Raw genomic sequence first — 23085 nt, 5'->3', positions numbered from 1 at the left:
TCAAGTCACTAAGTTCAAATCTATGTTCTTCATGGTCTTTGGAGAAACAGTCTCAAACTGCATGGGAAAATCTTTTGTACACTAACCATTCCTCAGCATATTTACACAAACTCACCTTTTGCTGCAAGTAATGTTAAAAGCACTGTTTCTGTGAAACTCCTTTACAGCTCAAGAGACAAGAGTTTCCTAAAAATGTTAATTACTTCAGCACTGGGTGGAAAAAAGATTATGATGATGTCCCATAAGGCTGCCCTCCCTTTCATAAGTACCTTCATGAAAGCAGGCAGCAGTAGTTAGAGTCATTGTTACCAATAACAGTTTTATTAGCTCGTAGAAACCAATTCTTATTGGTTAAGCATGATTGATCACATTGCTTCCTTACAGGAATTAGGGCACTTCCTCACAGGAAAGTGATTGTAATGAACATGTGATTAATCTCCCTGAAGTTTAGAAACTGTTTTTCTCTGGAGTCTCAACATGAAGATACTCCAAAAATGTAAGTAGAAACACATACTACTTGCCATCCGAATGGCAGACTGAAGTTCCTAGAGAGGTTCTCTGCTATATTTGAATATTCCACACTGCATATCTACCACCATCTTATAATTACATTGAAAGCAAAATTTCTTGTAATTTTTCTAATGTCTTCTGAAATTGGAGGTAAGGCTTCCACTGACCACAGTGGAGCTTGGTATGGACAGGATATAACTATGTACAGAGCGTTTCTTTCATTTAAATATTATTGTTTAGTATTTCTGCCAACATGGTAGGAGGTATCTAGAATTGTTTCATTTCTTGTTTCCTTTTTTCATGCATCATGTCCTTAGTCAACTTTTGATTTTTGCAGACTCCAACCTGGTAGACATGTCATTAACTTAAAATATGGAACTTAGTCAGAAACACTTTCTAAAGGAAAGAAAGCTTTGTCATTTCTTTAGAAAACTTGCATTAGGGTTCAGGACAGTTTTATATGAATCCTCTTTTAATCATCAAGCTTGCAGTTTCCCATCATAACCTCTGATTTCTGGGTTAAGGTTAAAATAATTTCCTTTACAGGAAATCCTTACACCCGAAGCCCTTTTCATGGCATTAATTTAGATACTGAACTCATGATGAATTTATGACGAAGAATTTCCTTTTAAAAAAAAATGTTTGGGTTTTTTTTTTTTTTTTCTAGAAGAATATTCAGAATACATTTACATATTTCTGATGAAATATATTACTTTGTACCTTGTTCCTTAAGAGCTTTAAATAACAAAGCCTTCTTCATTTTTTTTTCTTCATATTTTAGCTCCACTTGATTAGTATCCTACTCTGTCAAGGTAATAAGGTCATTCAAACAATGAAACGTCTGTCTTTGTTTGCAAGGTTCTATCCTTCTCCTAATGGACCAGTTCTTCCCTGGCAGGATTATTTCTGTGAGGGATATGTTTCCACTCAAAGTGTCTTAGGAATCCTTCAGTGTTAAGTGGGACAACTGGACTTTGCCATACAGTTTTGCTCTTTATATTTGATTAACTTAGGTACTCTATATAAAGATGCTCACAGTTTTTCCATAAAACCAGAACTTATGTGCAAATAAAGAAATAATACAGATGGAGTGGGGGCTGAGTCCAATTAGCAATAAAGCTTCTTGAATGCTAATCCTGGGGTCCACCCATGCTCCAAGATTGCTATATGCAAACCAGCTTCTCCCTACAGGCTTTATAGCTGCAGTTATCATGACACTTTGCATGAGGTAATTAGATCTGCTCACATCTGCTTACTAATGACCATACAAATGTACTTTTAGATGCTAAAGGGTGGAGACACCTTCTTCCTGGGAAAGCATAAGTGCTGCTCAGCTCTCTTGTATTCAGTAAGCAATTCAGAGTGCCGTCCTGCAGGAGGGAGGGAGATGTGCCTGATCAGAGTCAGGCTTTTGTCAGTGGTGGTGGTGATGGAGCTCCTCCATTGATATGCCAACCCCATTCCAAGTTGAATTCCTCCTACCTATTCACACTGCACAAAGAAGACTAGGACATCACATGTCACAACACAGAACAGTAGTGCAAAGGCACCCAAGATGAACACCGAACAGAAAGGAGAGCTGCTGTGCTAGCAAAGTGCTGTGCCCTGTATAGTAAGCCTAGCCTTCCGTGAAGTCAGTTTACTTGCAAAATCCATGCATTTATGACTAAAAAGGACTTCTATGAATGCCTTCTAGATTGAAAAAATTAGTTTCCCTTCCTAAAAACACCCCAACAAAACACACTTTATTTTTAAATAGATATTCCAAAAATTGAAGTATTTTCCATTTGGAGTTACTGTTCTAGTACTTCATGGGAATCATCCATTCAGATCTCTTGCATTCCCTTTGTCTTAGTATGAGGCTTTTAAGACGTACTTTCTTATTATACCATTGCCTGCTGCTACTGAATACCTCTTCTCCTATCTGATAGTAATAGAGGTATAACATATAAAAATGTTAATAAGAGAATGATCTGTACTTCCTGATTCCATCCTAGTGTTTAGATTAGTATTACACACAGTGACATTTCAACATTTTACAAGGAATTTTTACGTTGAGAGAGCATTTCCCCAAAATGTTTAAATTTTAATATAATTTGTAACACTAATAATAATAATGTATAGAAAAAAACACATTTTTTTTCAATTTATTTATGAAAGGTAGTCTTTTTATAGCTCAAATATTAACAAGCTATTAAATGCAATGATAGCTAATCATCACTAAAATTGTGTATTCAAAACCTGTAATTGCTAACTTTTGCATTTGTGGTTGTTAGCTCAGACACCATGAAGAGCAATATAAATACCCCAGAAAAGACCTCACAAATCATCATCAACAACAATAAAACTCGAACAATCAAAAAAAAAAAAACTGGAAAAGACAAAATGTATGAGTACTATGAAATGTAGATGAAGTCCAGTATGTGTATGTTTGTGTTTGTGTGTGTGTACTAAACGAAGGACAATAGGTTAGAGATTATCCTGAAAACTAGGTTAGACCCTTTTGTTTGCAATAAATTAAACTAATAGATATGCAAATCAAATAATTATTATTGTTACTATGGCTATTATTGATATTATTATTATTGGTATTATTATTAGTAGTAGTATTGTTAAAATTGCACATTTTCAATATTCTGTTTGGTGGAGAACCATTTCAACACTTTCAGTTAAAAATCATAGTTGTCAAAGTTTCATGTATTTTAAGAAGAAATTTCTTGATAGCATATGAAACGATGGGAAAATATTATTTCTTTATCACATTCCATCCTACAACAACCTTAACAACAGATTCAATCACGACCTAAATGCTATTACAAGAAATGAGTGGAAAAGCTGTACAAGACAGTTACATTTCCTTTAGCTTCATTCATCATGGAAAATATCCTATGAAATGAATCTGTGCAAAAAGACAAGCTTTGTCACTTTCTTTCCAGTAAATCCTCCCTCAGTCAAACTCTTTTCTTTTTTCTTTCTGTCTGTCTTTCTTTCTTTCTCTCAAATACACTTGGTCTGTTTTTCACATTTCCACCCACTTGAATGAGAAATAGAAATACTAATAATGGAGCAGATGTTTTAACAGGTTCTCTTTATTTAATTGAAATCCAGTTTACCTAATCACAGTGCCTCATCAAACGTTTTCATAACAAAATTAGCAAGTCTTCATAGCCCCATTGAGAGCAGTTGATCTAAGTACTGTCATTAAAATTTTCATATGGAAGAATTTAACATTGCCAGCTTGCACTGGGGTAATGAAGGACAATCTTAATTCACTGCAAGAATAGCTATAAGTAACATTCATGTAAAGTTGCAATATCAGTATTTTTCACCTTGAGAGCTAAACAGTTGTGGTTTGGATGTGACAGACCTTCCACATTAAATTGTTACACAGGTGGAGCTGGACTTTCCACTTTACGGTGATGCTCCAGGTAAATCCTGTTAGCAAATCTGATGTTGCTAATCACTTTGGGAGATCACAGATCAATGCCTACTGGCCTTTTGATGACAGTTACCTGTTAATTAGTAACATGAAACAGGAACACAAAGGGAAGGTTGTTGTCTTCTGCCCAAAAGTAACGCTAAGAGGAGTCCTTACTGGAAATCAAATGTTATATTGACATTGACAGCTTTTCAGATTCTGCAGGAACAAGCCAAAGACTGCATCACCTCCAAATTAACTTCTTTTAATTCAGTCTTGTCTAGGAATTTTTCTCATTTTTCTCCTTTTTCATGATTGATAGTATGAACAAAAGTACTGAAACATCAACAAGGTGTGATAGTCTAAGATGGGAAATAGAATATTTCTCAGTCCAAAAAGTGCCTCCAGAAACTTTTCTGTAATTTGTATGGTAAAGTGCCCTGGCAGGAAAATTTTAAAAAAGGGAGAAGATGCAAAAGAAAACACTGCATATTACACTCTGCATATTGAAAATCTCTGCACAATGTCCTGATATGCTGCCCCATGTAGCACAAACTCATCTTGCATACAGCTGATGGGTTCACACTGAAAAAGCTGATGGTGAGTCAGGGGCAGCTTGCAAAACATATCATATTGGAGGAAAAATGAGGAGGGCTGCAGCAACAAAAAGCCATTCATACTTCTCATTCTCTAGTCTGATATACACTATATGGAATCCGCCTGCATTCTGCACCCTGGAATGGTGTGTGTAAATCACAAATGTTCAGACTCTAAGGCTACACCTTCTCCTGCCTGCACTTACAGCAATAGTGACAGGTGTATGGCTCAGACAGAAAGAACAGATATTTTTAATTTAGTTAGCATCCAAAACATTACACAGAATCTATGCTCCTTTGCATACTTCTTAACCTTAAATAGGATGTGCAACAGGAAATCTGGAACGTGCTCTGAATTATTTTACTCACATTCTCTCCTGGAGGAGAATTAACGTATCATTCCTCACAGAGGAGGACATGTAAACTGTGCCAGTAGATGACTTGGTTTAAAAATTCTCTCAACAGTGGGACTGGAATGTCTTATGTAGTTCTGTATTGTCCAGACTGCTAAAGGTTGATTTTGCAAGGAAAAACAATGACATTTCAGTGAGGATGCAAATTAACAGTGTGAATTTACTTTGTGAAGTCCTGCTTATCAAAGTGCCTGCAGGGCATTTATTATAGAAGTTGAGGTCACTAAGGACATTGTGAGCTTTGGATGATGGACAAATGTGGTTATTGAAGGTGGATTTGCATTTGCATAATTAAGCAACAAAGACAAAAAAAGTAAGCAAAAGGGGTTTGATTTTTTTAATTGAGAAATCATTCTTTTAATTAACTAGTCTGAATAATGCAAGTGTTGATTGGTCACTCTACTCCTCCGAGACACAGAGATTTTATTAGCAAGTGGGTTAAGACTGCTATCAGTAGCTTTAAAAGAAATCAGACGTTGCTTTTCCAGCAGCAATTAACCCTGAGTAACAGGAAGTTTGCCCACATGTTATTCATATAAAGGTTCTGACACTGTTTTAAATCTAGAGATCTTCTGCTGCCACTAATGCTTTTCACTGGCAGATGAGACCTGAGGGTCATTTGAGTTTTCAGGGAGAAATGCAGGATGGACCAGAGCAATCAAAGAGGGAAGAGTGTAATCAGTATATGATTGAGATTTATGTGGGAAAGATAATCAGCAATTTCTGTCTCTCAGGAAAACTGTTGACCTGCACAGCAGGGACTGGATTTTACTCAAGAAGCAGAAAGGCAAACAGCAAAAAGTAATGACTACTTAGAGACAGGGTAGGGGGAAGTAATAATAAACAACTTAACCTAACAGAAGCATAACTCTAGAAGGGCAAAATATGGATCATAAAATATTAGGAAAAAAAGACCACCTGATTTTTAATCTACAATATAAAAAGAAGGAAATGTCAGGAAAAAAACCCTATAAACTAGTCTTTCACTTCTGTGTAGAAGTGGAAGGCAATGTGACCCAGCAATTGTATGTGATATATAAATCATGATGAAACCAAGAGATGTCAGATTTCAATATTATATATTCAGCCAAAAATTCTAATTTAAGTTTGTACCACACTTAAAGGAGGGAGGGCTGGTTTCAGTTCTCCACACAGACTTCCTGCATATCTTCTCAGGCCACTAGAAGATTTTCAAAGGTGCCTTAAGACCCTAAACACCATTACCCTGCAACGAAATGTAAATCGGTTACCTACTTTCATTCTGAAAATGAAAAAGTTTTACAAATGTTTTGGGAAATTTTCCTTTCATTCTTCCTTTTTTTTTAGCTTTCCATGTGGGGACACTATCTGACTAAACAGAGGCATTATAAAACAAAAAGTATATACATAGAGGTATTTTATTTTGGAGTGATCACAAGTGACGTATATGGATAGTTGGATGGTACACTTGAGATGACAAACAGAAGTAATTTTCTCTGATTCATAAAAGACACATCTCAGACTAAGAAATATCTAGAAGTAAAAACCTGTGGAAGAATTTTTTTCTTTTCTTATTGCAATATTTTCTATCATAATTGAAAAAAATGAGAAAGGAAAACATAATCTGTAGTATAGGAAATCTCTCTTGTATTATAGAAAGAAAATTCTCTTTAACAGAGCTAGAAGAGGACTATGGGCAGAACAACTGCAATTTCAGTTCCAAGAATGGTTGGTACAACCCATTTGGTTCTGAAACCCCTTTAAAAAATGAACTTCTATCAGGCAATTAAATTTCTGTGTCTGTGCAAGCTCAGACACATCCCAGGCTTCCCAGTGTTGGGAGTCCCATCTACCAACACCCTCAGGGATGTAATAGATGGTGGGGCTTTTAATGAGGCTACCACACAACTATGGGTTCTAGTTGCATGCAGTCATTGTGTTTTCTTTTAAAAGACTATATCCCTTGTTTTCTAAAACAATACTTATGCTAGTGTGACTAGCTGAAAATTTGTACCTCTTTATTCTGAAGAGACACAAACGAGTTTCCAACTCCTTTGCACTCCCTTGAGAATCCCAGTTACCTTTTAGGCTATAGGGCAGACATACACGTGTACATGCATGCATGCCCAACCTCCCTACACCGCAAAGATAATTTACTGTGCAGCAGACTCAAGCTTCATAGAGACAGGAAAAGCTAATGAGTGTCCTTGCACAGTATAGTGTTTAGACTACTCTCTGGGTTGTTTGTGCATCCTGTTTTATGTTCCTAGCACCTTACCCAGAGCTCTGCCTATTTACTAGCTGTAGTCAATTTTCCACACAATGCAGCAAGAAGGAAAATTGTACTAATTTTAAATAGAATGCCTAACTACAAGCACACTAATTGATTAACTAAGTACAATATCACAATAGCTGTCTTTCAAAAGCTCTGGCTTTAAAATTTCTTCAAGAGATGATATCTATAAACACTAAGCATTAATTATCACTAGTGAAACAATTTCATATTGAATTAGTATGAAAATAAATTATGCATGCATATCTACTGTTAGGTGGGATAAGTTCTATTTCTAAAGTCTACATTGCAGGATGTTGAGATATCTAAGGTACCTCTGAGAAACGGGATACTCCAGGTTACAATAAGAAACAAGAAAGAAGGCACCAAATTGGAAATAATATGCCTGAGACAAGGCTGCCATTGTCACTCAAAACATTATTGAATTGCAATGAAACACAATTCTCTTTAAAGCTGCTGTTTCTGCCACCCAGATAAGGTAAAAAAGAGAACTTTTGAAAAGGATTGCCACTGTGACATAAAATCATCCGCTACTGCTCTGTCTAAATGGCTGGAAATATATAAGACAATGGAAGGTCAGGAAGACATGTTAAGAGACATTTCAAGTGTTGGACTTTGTAATTTATTAAGCACCTTAAAATCAATATGAGACTTCAAAGGTGCCTGTGGTAAGACTACAGGTCATATGACTACAAAAAAATCAACTTCATCTGCCAGAAAAATGTGGACACCATTCACTGGAAGACATTGCAAATGCTAATATGCCATAGCTAACCTAGAGATGCAAACCATTTTAACTTCATTAAGATGTATGGCAACCAAAATTATATCTAATAGAGGTCATGACCTAAGATAACAGACTGCAGTTTGAGGATCAAAGGGAAGTGTAAAACAGACCTGGCTGTCATTTACCCACCCAAGGAAATGATGGCACACTGACAAGAAATACATCCTAAGGGTAGAATCTAAGTATTAAACATACAGAAGAACAACAAATACTCTTTGATATGTGCCAAAGCTTAAACTGTATTAGAAGGATGTAGTTTATATAGAGGTAAATGAGTCAAACCAGACTATGAGTGGACTGACAAGTCCTGATATGAATTCGGTTATGGAAAATTCCATTGTCAAATACTGCTGAAAGAGACAGTAACAGTTAAATGTTGTTATACCTTCGGAAAAATACCAGAAAACTCCTAAAATAAAAATGACTTTTTTTTTCTCTTCAAATAATGGAGTTGTGGATATGAGGGAATAACACTGGGGGGGGGGGGGGGGGGGGGAGGGGAGCCCAGCTTCACGATGAGAACATTGGTAGAACATTGGTCTTTCAGCAGAAACAGGAATAGACTAGATGCTCCCACTGCCTGTCATCACCCAGTGTTTCCTTTACTGATGTTTTCAGTTTCAGAATCATAATTTTCATAATAATGTACAAATGGGAATACCGAGGCAGATACATATAAGACTTGGCTGATCTCCTTGTGTAATAGGCAACACATCACAGAGCCACACAATAATTTTTATCATTTAGGGTGGGAGGCATATAAGTAAAAGTTGATAGAATCATAGAATAGTTTGTTTGGAAGGGAACTTAAAAAGTCATCCAGTCCAACCCCTAGGTTTAATTGTCTAAATTTCCTCTAAATTCCTTCTAGGACTATTTCTGAAAAGATGTTGCCAAGAGGGTATGACTTCTGAAGAGCTCAGATGACTACCCACTGCTAGTCTTTCACATGGACACAAATGACACTGCCAGCCAGAACGTGGGCAGAATCAAAGAACACCACAAAGCCCTGGGAGTGCAAGTGAAAAATTTTAGTGCCCAAGTTCTTCTATTTTAACAGTAAGAGGAAAGGGTGCAGCCAGCAATAGATGTATAATACAGATCAACCACTGGTTTCATGACTGGTACTGTTGTGAGGGGTTTGGCTTCTATGACAATGGGACATTCTTTGATGACTATAGCCTGTTAGGGAGGGATGGGATCAACCTCTCTAGAAGAGGCAAGGGCTGTTAAACTGAATGAGGTGGCCTTTAAACTGAAGGACTCAGTGGGCAGGGTCCCAAGTGGAAATGCTCATGCAATCACATCCAACTGGGGAATAAGCCAGGCCAAGCAGAACAGCAATATATGTTCCTCCCAAGACAAGTACCAGAAGGCCATCCACCTCAAGGTGTGTCTATGGTGGATCTCTTGCACCCCACCTGGAAAATTTGCATGCTTAATTACCTGGCTGAAATGGCTGTACACCAATGTGCTCAGCATGGGGAATGACCAGAGAGAACTAGAAATCTGTGTGCAGTCACAGGACCATGATCTCATTGCAATCACAGAGACATGGTGGGATAGCTCACATGACTGGAATGCTGTCATGGATGGCTATGTACTTTTTAGGAAAGACAGGCCAGAAAGGAGAGGTGACAGAGTTGCTCTTTATGTGAGGGACCAACTGGAATGTAACAAGCTCTTCCTAGGGGTGGATACAGAACAAAATGAGAGCTTATGGGTAAGGATGAAAGGGCAGGCCAACAAGAGGGACATTGTTGTAGGAGTTTACTATAGGCCACCTAATCAGGAAGAAGAAGTCAATGAGGCCTTCTACAGACAGCTGGAAGTAGCCTGACAATCACAGGCCCTGGTTCTCATGGGGGACTTCAACCACCCTGATACCTGCTGGAAAGACAGCACAGCCAGGCACATACAGTCCGGGAGGTTCCCACAGAGCACTGATGGGAACATTTTGATGCAGGTGATAGAGGAGCCAATGAGGCCAGGTGTGCTGCTGGACCTTGTACTCACAAACCAAGAAGGACTGGTGGGGATGCGAAGGCTGGGGGCAGCCTTGGCTTAAGGGCGAGCGTCAAGAGGACAGGGCCAGGCTCTTTTCAGTGGTGCGCAGTGACAGGACAAGGGTCAATGGGCACAAACTGCAACAGAAAATTTCTTCTAAGTATGAGGAAAAACTTCTTTACTTTGAGGATGACAGAGCCCTGGAACAAGCGTCCCAGAGATGTTGTGGAGTCTCCTTCTCTGGAGACATTCAAAATGAGCCTAGATGTGACCGTGCAACCCGTTGCAGGTAAACCTGCTTTAGCAGGGCTTTGGACTAGAGAATCTCCAGAGGTCCCTTCCAACCCTGACCATTCTGTGATTATGTGATCTAGCCATTAAGTGAAGACCTGATGATACATTCATTATCAAAACTGTAACCATGCCTTTCTCTGCACTGACTGTGAGAACAATTTCAGATGTGCACAGCTGAAGCTAGGTGAGGTGAATCCTCTCTACACTGATGTCTACATTGGTGCCTACAATGCGTAGTGTTTAAGATAACTAGCCTAGCTCTTGAAAACTGTATTGTCAGCACCGCAGTAAAGTAGGGAAAGAAGGACGTCATCAAAATGAGAACAAAAAAGCCTGAGTGCTGTCAGCTGCTACACAGTGCTTGACACAGTCAAGAGGAACAGCATATCCCTGGTAGTAAGAAGAGTGCCTAAAGAGCTGGAAGATTTTCAGTGAGGGGAGGGGAGAAAGAAGGAGGTGCAACTCCTCTTATTACCAAACACCTTCCTGCTGCTCCGAGTGCAGCAGAAGCAGTACATTAACGTAGTTCTGCCCAGACTAATATACCCTGCTTCCTATCATGAGTCACAGCAGTTTTAACTTGTATGAAAAAGCTACCCTGGCACACAGCGATTTAATCTTTTCACACTGAGCTCTCCTAGTAATAAGCAACCCCAGATCACTGTGGTGAATGTGTTTCAGATGAGGTTATGAGTCATTCAGAGGGAACAAAAGTAGCCGATTTAAGTCTTGCTGCTGCTGAGTACATGTACTAAGTACCTGTTTCAGAGTCCTTCATGTACAAAATTCTCTCACCACCTGCATCTAGCTAGACCTGGTTGATACTATTTTGCATTTAATAGCATTTCTATAACCAGGTAAAAATACCTCATCATCTGAAGCAGTCTCAAATAATACATAGGCAATGCTCCATGTGTTAGGTAATATTCTCTAAGATTTCAAGACACATCTCAGATTTTAAAAGCTGCCACCTCATCATTTAAGCTAAAGATTTTGAAGTGTTTTGTAAGTATTAATTATTTAAGCCTCACAACACCTTTGTGACCAATTAAATGAGTATTATCAAAGCAATTTCTATTGCTGTCACACAGTTTTAGAGTTGTAATGAAAAGCTTCTCAGGGTCCAGGCGTTAGAAGCCCCAGCTGAAAAGAACTGCAAGTACATTTGTGTAGAAAGCCAGAAAGTACAGAAATTGACCCAGAAGACAGTTTAATTGTTTTCTATTAACATTGAAACTGAATGGCTTTATACATGTTTCTTCCCTGAAAATGAACAAACCACATTTGTAGAGAAAGGTCCTTTCATCAAAAGGTATTTTTCAATTTAGAGGAAAAGATGGAAATGGAACAAGGAAGCAATTACAGAAAGGAGATCTATACCTCATGTTCTTTTTTCATAGGGAAGAGGATCAGAGATACAAAAGTAGATACTGACATGGATTGAAAATAAGTATCTCAAATCTCCAGCTTCTTATGCCTCCCTGCTTCCAATTAATATGGGGGTAAGTTTTAAAGTAGAGTATGAGAGGAAAGGCATATATATCAGCCACTAAGAAGAACATTTGCCTGCTTAGCATGTTTCATACTTACACACTCATATGCTGTATTTATATCTGTTTTACTTATTCCTATGCTAAAAAGATAGAAATAGATTAAAATAAGGGCTATATCTCCATCAAAAAATCTAATTTTAAATGTTAAAACCACAAGTTTTCAGGTGGTCCTCATTGCTGATATAGTTCAAAAGGCATATTCTGCTTGCAGTTAAAAATAGTAAAGAGGCCTAGGCTTTACCCCATAAGAAGTCACAGACAATACTTCACAAATAAAAGACAAGGTGAGGATATATATGGCTTAGAAATTACCAGCACAATTACCATCATGCAGTATTATTTTTCCATGGCTTCAGTCCTAATGACCTAATCAAAGAAGATATCACGTTATCTACTTTCTCAGACAAGTTGTTAAAATACAAAATGTAATAAGACTGCAGCTGAATCACAGAATCCAAACTACTGAAGTTACTTTTGCATATGCACTTCTACATTCTCTTTAACCAAGAAAACTATCTTGTGTCTTGTGCGCATTCATTTACAAATACTTCTGCAGCAAGAAGTGCCAATCCTAATCCTCAGAAAGTAGTTTTGGTTGGAAGACATAATTTTCAAGAAAAGCAAGTTAAATCTGAGTATAGGAAAGTAAAGTATCTGCTCATCAGTTACAATATTTGTTGCTATTCTTCATGAATCATAAGAAAGTAGTGCTTTTATTTCACAAGGAAACTGCAGACTTTTGTGAGATGTTATTATCTCTCTTGTTCACTTAACTGAAACCTTCTTGGAACCACCAGCAATACAATGAAAAATCTGTGCCTGCTATACAGCATAATGACAAATGACAAAGATCATACTGTTATTCAGTATCAACAACAAATAATTAAACAGTAAATGAACCTGACAGAAGACCTTTAATATGTTGCCAAACTCTACATGGATAAACTGAATGTTTATAACACATCTAATGATTTCATCAGTCTTAATTGTAACTGTGGCTGGGTGAAAAGCTCTCACGCTCTTAAAATAATGAAGAATGTGTTAAATGTTTGAACAGAAATAAATTCTGCCCAAATATTTATTGTTTTGCAAATAATCAGAAACTGGGGAAAATGATGGTAGTTGCAAGAAAAAGTCTATTGTCTTCACAAAATAAATTTCCTTACACAGAAATGTTGAGTAGCAAACTCTGAGTATATTTAATAGCAAGAGTTTCTCCCCTGCCCACCCCCCTCGCCCCCATAGAAATATTTACAAAATACTTTGCATTTTAAATAGAGAAAGGGTTGCTCAGTATTGACAAGTTCACATAACATATGCTGTTATTATTGACACATAAACATTATCTTCAGTATTCGAGTCGGGTTGAATGAGGTTTTAAGCAATATGATCTAGTGAAAGATATCCCTACCCATGACAGGGGGTGGGACTAGACAATCTCTAAAGGTCTGTTCTGACCCATATCATTATATGATTCTATGAGTCTATTGAATATTTCAAGTTGAAATGAACAAGTATTATGGCTGTTAAATCCAAGGCAGTTACATGTATCCCAAGATTAGTCTGGCCAATATGAGGTCCATGGAATTTTTATAACTAGAAACAGTGAAGAGAGGAGATGGCTACCCCACTTAAGAGAGAAAGAGGTCACCCAGGCTGGAAAGTGAGACAGCTAGAGGATGTGGACAAGACAGGCCTTGTAATCAACAAAAGAACTAAAGACATCCTGATATCAAGAAAGCTAAACCCATTTGGAGGTTAATCTAGTGAGGGATTTGAAGGGCAACAAGAAGGACTTGTACAGGTATATGAGCAACAAAAGGAAGATGAGGGAAAATGTAGGTCCACTGCTGTATGGGGCAGGGGACCTGGTGACAAAGTCCATGAAGAAGGTCGAGATACTAATGCATTCTCTACCTTGGTTTTTACTGTTTAAGATTTTCTCTCAGCAATGCCAAGTTCCTGAGACCAGAGGGAAATTCTGGAGCAAGGGAGACTTCTTCTCGGTAGAGAATCAGATTAGGGAACATGCAAACAAACTGGACATATACAAGTCCATGGGAAGCACCCACAAGTAATGAGGGAGCTGACCAGCGTCACTGTGAGGACTGACTCTGTTACTTTTGAATGGTCATGATGACCAAGGGAGGTTGCTAAGGGACAGAAGAAAGCAAATGTCACTTCTGCCTACAAGAAGAACAAGAAGAAGGAACCAGGGAACTACGTGTTGGTCTGCCTAATCTTGAACTCTAGGAAGTTGGTGGAGAAAATCCTCCTGGAAATAATTTCCATACATGTTAAGGAGGTGTAACCTTAGAGGTCAATATAGGGGCCAGTACTATTTAATATTTTCATTAATGACCTGGATGATGGGACAGAGTGAACCCTCAGCAGGTTTGCAGTTAATATAAAACTGAGAGGAGTGGTTGATACATCTATTACTTGTGCTGTCACTGAGAGACACTTAGACTGCAGAAATGGGTTGACTAGGATCTCAGGAATTTTTATAAAGGGAATTACAATATTCTGCACCTGGGAAGGAACAGCCTCATGCACCCATATATGCCGGGGGTTGAACACTCAAAAGCAGCTTGGCAAAAAAGAATCTGGGGGTCTTGGTGGACAACAAGTTGAACATGAGTCACCAATGTGCCCTTGCAGCTAAGGCAGCCAAACAGTTGCCGGGGTTGTATTAGGAAAAGCATGACCAGAAAGTTAAAGAAGGTGATCCTTCACCTTTGCTCAGTCCTGGTGAGACATACTTGCAGTGCTGTGTCCAGTACTGAGCTCTCCAGTCCAACACAGACAGGGACATACTGGGACAAATCCATCAAAGGGCCAGGAAGATGATTTAAGGGATGGAAGAATCTGACTTATAAGGGGAGGCTGAGAGCTGGGGTTGAGACCAATCTCAAGCAGAAAAAGTTCAGGTGATTTTGATCAATGTCTACATTTATGCATGAAACAGGTGTATTGCCTTTATTTGGCAAGGTTTTAGTAGTGGAGGAGCTGCAGGGGTGGTTTCTGTAAGAAGATGCCAGAAGGTGCCCTGTGTTGGACAGAGTCAGTTTCAGCTGGCTTCAAGACAGACCCACCACTGGCCAAAGCTGAGCTGGTGTTGTGATGTTGGTAGCATCTCTGTGATAATGTATTCAAGAAAAGGTAAAAAAGTTCTGTGCAACAGCAGCTGAGAGAGACTAGTGAGGATATGTGAGAGAAACTATTCTGCAGACACCAAGATCAGTGAAGAAGGTGCTCCAGGTGCCACAGTAGAGATTGCCCTGCAGACTGAGAGAAGGTGCAAGTTGTACTCCTGCAGCCCATGGAGGTCCACGGTGGAGCAGATATCCTCCCTGCAGCCCATGGAGGACCCCACACCAGAGTGGATGGATATACTTGTGACCCCTTGGAAAGCCCATGCTGGAGCAAGCTCCTGGCAGGAACTGTGGCCTGTGGAAAGAAGCCCATGCCAGAGCAGGTTTTCGCTGAAGCCATTTGTGAAGAACTGCAATCCATGGGAAGGACACACATTAGAGAAGTTTGTGAAGGACTGTATTCCATGTAAGGGATCCCACACTGGAATAAGGGAAGAGAGTGAGGAGTAAGAAGCAGCAGAGAGAAAGCGTTATAGACTTACCGCAGCACCCATTTCCCATCCCCCTGTGTTGCTCGGAGGAGGTAGAGAAGCTGGGAGTGAAGATGAGTCCAGCAAGAAGGGAGGAATGGAGGGAATCTGGTTTTAGATTTCTTCTTGTTTTTCATTATCCTGCTCTGATTTGATTGGTAATAAATTAAATTAATTTTCCCAAGTCGATTTTGCTTGTGAACTGAAATTGCTGAATAATCTCCCTGTCCTTACCTCGACCCACAAGGTTTTTTTCTCTTATTTTCTCCTCCTGTCCTGTTGAGGAAGGGGACTGATAAAAGTGTCTTGGTGAGCACCTGGCAGACAGCCACAGTCAATCCACCACAGTAGGAAGTAAAGATGACTGAGACAGACTTTTACCAGTGGTATCCAGTGCAAGAACAAGAGGCAGTGGGCACAAACTGAAATAGAGGAACACAAGAAAAACACAAGAAAAAAAAACTATTTATTGTGAGAGTAGCTGAACACTAAAACAGATTGCACAGGGAGGTTTTGGGCTCTCCATCCTTGGAGATATCCAAAACCCAACTGGACATGATCTGAAGCAACCCTTTTTAGCTAACCCTGTTTTATAGAGGGGATTGGATTAGATGGTCTGTAGAGCTCACTTCCAGCCTCAACTATTCTGTGAAATATTAAGTTTTCTGAAGTTAAGTTTAAGTAGGACTTGTATTGCACAAGAATCACATCAGCTCTGTGCAGAAAGCCAGTTCACTCCTCAGTGTTCAGCTATTCACATGAGCCTACAGCTTGAGAATATAATTTTAAGATCTTTAAACAAAATTTAGAGGTAGAAAATCTAGGAAAAATAAGAGACTGTTCTTCTATGACTGGGAATGGTGCATTGTAAATATTTATATAGCGATATACCCATGTATATTTACCTCACTGCAGTACAGAAAACAGTTAAAATCTTGCAGAACAGCATCTGATGTTCTTAATACTCAGCAGTTCTTATAAAGTTCAAGATCATGTCTTGGTCTGATTTATTTATTTTTAAATAGAGAATATGTTCTTAGCCTGAGAACATTGCTTGAAAGAACAAAACATTTCTAGAGGTAAATATTGTGAAAATTAAACTCTGGCTTGTGTCTACAAAGGCAAGAACTACTAATGCCTTAACATAACCAAAGCATATGGTAATGACTGACGTGAAGAGCAAATTCTAAAATAATAATAGTAATAATAATAATAGTTTGTAGAATAAATGCCCAGAACCAGCAGATATCTCTAGAGTACTCTTAAATGTCTGATCACAATGAATTATTAATATTTCCTGGTTTTGTTCTTTTCGCTGTGGAAGACTGATCACTGACCTGCCTAGCACATGCTGGATGCACTTGCCCAAGGACAATCTAATCACAGAAAATACAGAGGCAGCATGTGTTAAATCCCAACCCTAATCAAGGCTAAAGGGGAAAGGCCACAATTTCTACCATATTTGAAAAATTTAAAGCACTTATCAGCCCTCTGCAGGAGAGGACTCTCATGGCTCTGCATTTGAAAGAGAATAATCACGTGGTTTTCAGCTCTCCTGGTTTAGGCTGTGATCATTTTTAAATGTGAAAGTAAAAGGCTACAAGCAAACATAAGAGTGCATATTAGAAGCAAATCACATTAAGTAAACTACTCAAGATGTACTCTGGGGTAAAGACTTGTAGCCTGTATTCATTTAATGCACAGAATAGCATAACAAATACAGGCATTGCAGATCAAGATGTGGTTCACTGTGATGAGCAGGTTGTTAAAAGCAGATAGACAGACATCTGAGAAAATGAACACTAAACAGATGATGAGAAGGCTTTTACCTCTAATGCCTAAGACTTTCCTATGTGTGTCCTGTGAAAGACTTCCAGTTTCCCATTTTAAAAAAGTAGTTGGAACTACTTCTGATTGCAAACCCTAAGGAAAGTAGAAAGGACAGTTTTAAAACAGCCTTTTCCTCTTCAGATTCTTACCTGGTGTGGGACCACATTAATCTTTCTGGGTACCAGAAAAGTCACCTGAGGCTACAATGCTTTTTCAGAATTTATCTAGAACTGGTAATTCAAGCAGAGGGGCAGCTGTCAGCTCCAGCAGCGGGAGGCTGCTGCCTGCAGTTGTATGCACAAGTAAAATTTTCTCCAAAATTGTGCAGCCTGGGCTCATTCTGCAGCATTTGAGAGGACAGGTGGATGCTAACTTCTGGCAGTGGTATATAAATGCCGTAGCTGGAGGCACATTCCCTCTCATATATATGAATCTGCTTTAACATAGGGGCAAGTTAATAAGCTTGTCGATTTGGGGAGGGGTATTTTATATCAAAATGAGTACAGTTGAATGAGATTATGATGGGCAAAGTCATGTGGGCTGCATGTATTCATTCCTTTATTAAAAAATACTAAAGAAAAAACATCACAACTATTTACAAGTAAAATTCCTCCTGTCATTAATTTAAACTGTACATGCTGTTGTCAGGCTGTTTGTCAGCAGGGCCATGCTGTAAGTGTAACAGAGATGGTAAGGCAAAATAGCAAAATATTTTCCTTCACTGAACTCTTGAACACATAAATGCTGTCATGGCCCACTATACACTTAGATATTACCACATATGAAAGGGTGAGGAAGAACTGGAAGCAAGGCTGCGTACAGCCACTCCCAAAGTAGATTGGGTATGATGCATAAACTAGAACATTAAGCACTCCTGAGACATTCAGATGAAATAATTTGGCTTCCTTCTTATGTCTTACTGAAATATGCATCTGGTGGATAAATGCAGATCATTTTCATAGTGGTGTAGAATCAAAAATACCTTCTCTTTTTTCTTACTGGCATACTCTTTCCAACATTAACAATACTAAATGTTCAATGCATTCCAATACTATGACTGAAGTCTTCTAGGATGTTGGAGTATTGTATAAGTAGCATTTGGTGCTTCTTTATTAACGTTTTGCGTTTAGTGTAAAGCAGGTGACCCCTAGCTGTACCTGTGGGCTGTGTGCTCTGTAGGAGAGTGGGGTGGGAAACAATGAAAATCCAGACAGGAACAGCATGAGGCAAGGGATAAAGCACTTGTACCATGGAGGAGGCCGTTCTGCACATGCACAGAGGCAGAGCTGTGCGCTCCCGAGGCGCTTGCCAGAGAAGAGTCTGACGTGTCTGGGCTTTATATTCTTTTGAAGTGAAGGAAGAAAAAAATTCAGCTCAGTCCCATACTAATCTAGATCTCAGAATAAAACAAGTAAATAATCTGTTTGTACTGTGACACCAAGAGCCTCAAACTCCTCTTCACAGTCTAAAAGACATTTCAGTACTTTGGAGACTCTGAAATGACCTCAGGATTTTCTTAAAGTGAGAAAGTCAAACACAGCATTTAGCAACAACATTCACAGCATGAAAAACAAAGCACTTACATGAATTAAAAAGTATTTTCGAAAAACAAGAGACCTTTTATTTTCTTCAATAAGATTGATTAATCTTCCAAGCCCTGTATAAGAACAGTTTGAATTTTTGTTTTTAATATTTCTCAGAAGTCTTAAATATTTTAAGGGACAGAAAAAGTACATTCTGAAAACAACTGTTATAAAATTGAAGCAAGTTCAAGTATTTATTTCCCTAGTGTTTCTAAGCACTAGATCTGAATAAATGCAATAACTTCCATCCTTCCCTCCCCAGATTATGCCAGTTTTAAGAGAAATTCTAGATTTTATCTTCCTAACAGTATTTAGAACTGTAATTTCTTTTACAAAAATTTAAGTCTTAACATACAAAATTATTTTTCACTTCGTTTTAAAGACCAATTATTCTGAAAATTTTAATAAAATCTAATAAAAATTAAACAATCTAATAAAATATTGCAGTAATTTAGAGGGGTGGTTACAACTATAACCGTAGCAACAAAGATTAAAAAAAGTTAAAAGTACTTTCTGTCTCTGTGTTGTCATGATTACAGAGCTATAATGGAAGATACAAAGGTTTATTTAATGAAATGTTTAAAAATGCATTAATTGTTCAGATCCTACCAATATTTGCCTCAATTTAAATAAAAATATTTACACATGTATAGAACAGCTTGGGTATTAAAATCTAACAAAAAGGTGACTGAAAGAGGATGTGACTGTCTTCATCTGTACATTAAAGGTTGTATCTCAGGGAAAGAGAAGATCTGTGTAAGCTATATTACTGTATAAACAAATGAAAATCAGTTGATCATGACAGCATGCAGTCATAAAATTAGGGGGAGAAAACTTTCTAAAAATCAGAGCAGAAATGTTCTGGAAGAGGAAAAAAATAGTTCAGGAAAAACTAAAATCTGAGCTATAGTACTTCTAAGCTGACACAGAACTGACTTATGGAAGGAATTCAGTGTCGTGACGCCTATGGGTACAGCTATGTTAACAAGTAAGCTGGTAGAAATTATGAGAAGGAGTAGATATGTGGATCAATGGAGCTGATGATGTGTAGTCAACATCCACAGTACACGCATTTGGGGGGCTGGTGGTTTTGACTCTTTCTACCATTGTCCCAAGGACTGAATGACCAATAGCCGTTGCATGAACTGTACTCTTGGCATATATTTTCCAGCTTAATTTCATCTGAAAGTAATCCAGTTTGTGGTCTTTGATGCCCCTCCATGATGCAAACATTTGGGAGAGAGTTGAAACATATTTTGTGGAAAACGATGGATATCAGGGTCTCTCACCCCTTAATGTTGCATAATGGCGGTATTTATTCTTGTTGTATTAGTGGTGTAATCTTAAAAACATACATAAAAATACAATTTCTATCATTCTAATATACTTTCATAATATAGATACAAATTAGAGCTAAAAAGAGACTGCAGGAAATGAATTCACAGAGGATTTCCAGATTTTTAAATGCATTTTTCTTTAAAAAAGTAACCTTACTTCACAAAATGAATATCTATTAAAAATATAGTTTTACATCTAAGCATTCCTTCTCCATTTTGACTGCACTTCATATTAAATGGATAATGCAAATCAAATACATTATACAACAGGTAATTCCAAAAAGAACTATTAATGTATTTCATTTTTAAAATATAAAAATAGTGTATTTCAACATTTTCAGGACTCCCTTCTTCCTCTTATTCCCCCTGCCTTCAAAGGACGTACTGACAAAATGAAAATCAATTTTATGAAGTGTTTTGATCTTGGCAGAATTGCACTGTTCTGTGGAAAAAGGCCTGACTCAATTTTTGCCTAAACTTTTCTAATTACAACATTGAACTTGCATCACCATCCACAAATTATAAAGTGTTTCTGATAAATCTTTATAAAAGGTATAACAGATCTAATCTGCAGATTAAAGCAGATTCCTGCTGCCCAGAGACCCATACCAACTCTTTCATAAACAGAGTTATTGAATCTCTAAAAGCCCTTTAAATTTATACAATGATAAATTAACATTATCTGTAAAAAGATAAATCAACATTTAAAAAAGCAATTAAATTACTATAATCCTAAAAAGGACAAAACTGATGAAATGCAAAAGCATCCTATATAGGAAAGTACATGCAAATAGACACTTATAGATAGGTCTGGTTAAAATGCTGCAGGATTTTAAGATTTTACTGGCATCACTGAGGCAGCACAATGCCTATTATTCCCTAAATTTACTTCAGTTACTGCTCAGAGAACAGCTGAATTGTTTGAAATTTGATGTGAGGAAGAAGGAAAAGAAAATAAGTGTTGATAATCCTTCCTGGAAGATAAACAGATTACTTTGAAAGAAATCCTTTCTAAGTTCATCTCAATTTTAATTTCTGCAGCAAAACAAATCATATCATATCATATGTCAAAGACATATGTATGAGCTTTTCTGAAAAGACTTATAAACCTCAGTGGAAAAAACATAATTGTTTTACTTTCCTTAATCAGACCAGCATCCAGCATCCCTCTGTGATACATCATGTTGCTTCTGTAACACACCCTCTGTCCCTGCCTCTGGCTTCTGCCTCACCGTGACAGAACTCTGCTGATAACCTAAGACAGGCAGAATTGTACATTAGTCATGGACTAACACCTAAAAAAAAATAATAAATCTTATTTACATTTGATCTGATAATTATTTAATTGTAAGTTGTATTACTTGTTTGTTTACAGTACTTATTAATTACTATAGTTTTAATATTGATAAGTAGAGAATTCACACAGCTGGACTCTGTGTCATCACATAGTAGGAAAAGCCTGTAAACCCAATACACCTACTTAAAGTGATTTTATTATTTTACTAGTAGCTAAATGCTGCCATTAACATTAAATGAAGGCCCTCAACTGACCTTCTTCTTCCATTCTGGATCTCTAAAACATATGGACTCCTGTTCAAAAGCCACATGTGGTGGGACTGAAAGGTGAAAAGTAATTCTATGCATCAAGCTCAGTTTTGTAATTCAGCTGGCGGAGAGGATAGGTGTGGTTGAAGTGCTCTTTCAGGTATGCTGTTCTGCTTTTCACAGAAATGAAAAGCAACATGGCAACCAGATCTGTGCCCACAAGAACATGAACAAAGCCTGCCTGTTTTTTTCTGGTTTACACCAAAAAAACCCCTCTGTTTATTCCATGAATTTTTCTATGGCAGAAGACAGTAATCTGGAATAGCTGTCACAGTTTGGTTTCTTTCTTGACAGAAAAAGAGAGTAGGTTAACACCAAGAGCATGGCTCCATGACACTTTATCCCTCTCTAGTATTTTCACCATGTAACAGAAATCTACCTGTGGAGTAATGCATCTATATCATATAAAGGCTTGTGGAACAGCTTATATTTTTCCCCTGTGGTATTCCCATGTATAGGTGTCTGATTCGCTACTCTGGTGCTCAATACTATGACAAAATGTATGCTGTTATTGCCTAGGTGGAACATTTTAAATAGTTTTCATTTTCTCAGTTAGCAAAGGTATGGAGTTACAGGCTAAGGTGTGGATACATTAGAGTTAAAGCCAATGCTGAAACATCATTTTGGAAACACTTCTTTCCAGAAATAGACCCAAACAAACTTTGAACTTCAGAAATGTCCCTTTTGTGTTGCTCAAACTTCTCCCATCTGTTACATTAAAACTTAAAAGGGTAGGGATACTGTGGGCATACCACTAAACTTGCCTGTGCTAGCACCGGTCCCATGAGATGAGCCTTCCAAAAATTCTTTAGTGCCCTTTGAATTCATCAAGGGCTAAGAGCACTCATCTTTCTGCCTCTGCCTGAGAAGTTAGCAAATGCATGAACAATGATCACAGCTAATCAGCAATGTTCACTTTCGTAGTTGTGCATCCCAGGCATTGCACACCTATTTCATATTCTAAGCTGGACAGATCTAAAATGTATAGGTTTTGTCTTGCTGATTTTGTAGTCTGTTTTTCTGCTAGCCTACAGTTTTACTCTAACTACTTCATAATTTATTAATACCACTTTTCTCTAATCCTGATTCAGCAAACGCAGGAGCGTAGCCTTCATTCAAGCAAAAGTCACAGTAGTCCAAGATTTCTGTTAAACTCTGCACCTACAAAAAATAAGTTTTAAAAAACTCATGGTAGAATTAGATTTAGACTTGGGGGCTTGGGGCTCATTATTCAATAGTTATTGAGGAAGAAGTA

Source organism: Falco naumanni, chromosome 6 (genome assembly GCF_017639655.2).
Source record: "Falco naumanni isolate bFalNau1 chromosome 6, bFalNau1.pat, whole genome shotgun sequence".
Lineage (NCBI taxonomy): Eukaryota > Metazoa > Chordata > Aves > Falconiformes > Falconidae > Falco > Falco naumanni.
This window is presented reverse-complemented; position numbering follows the sequence as displayed.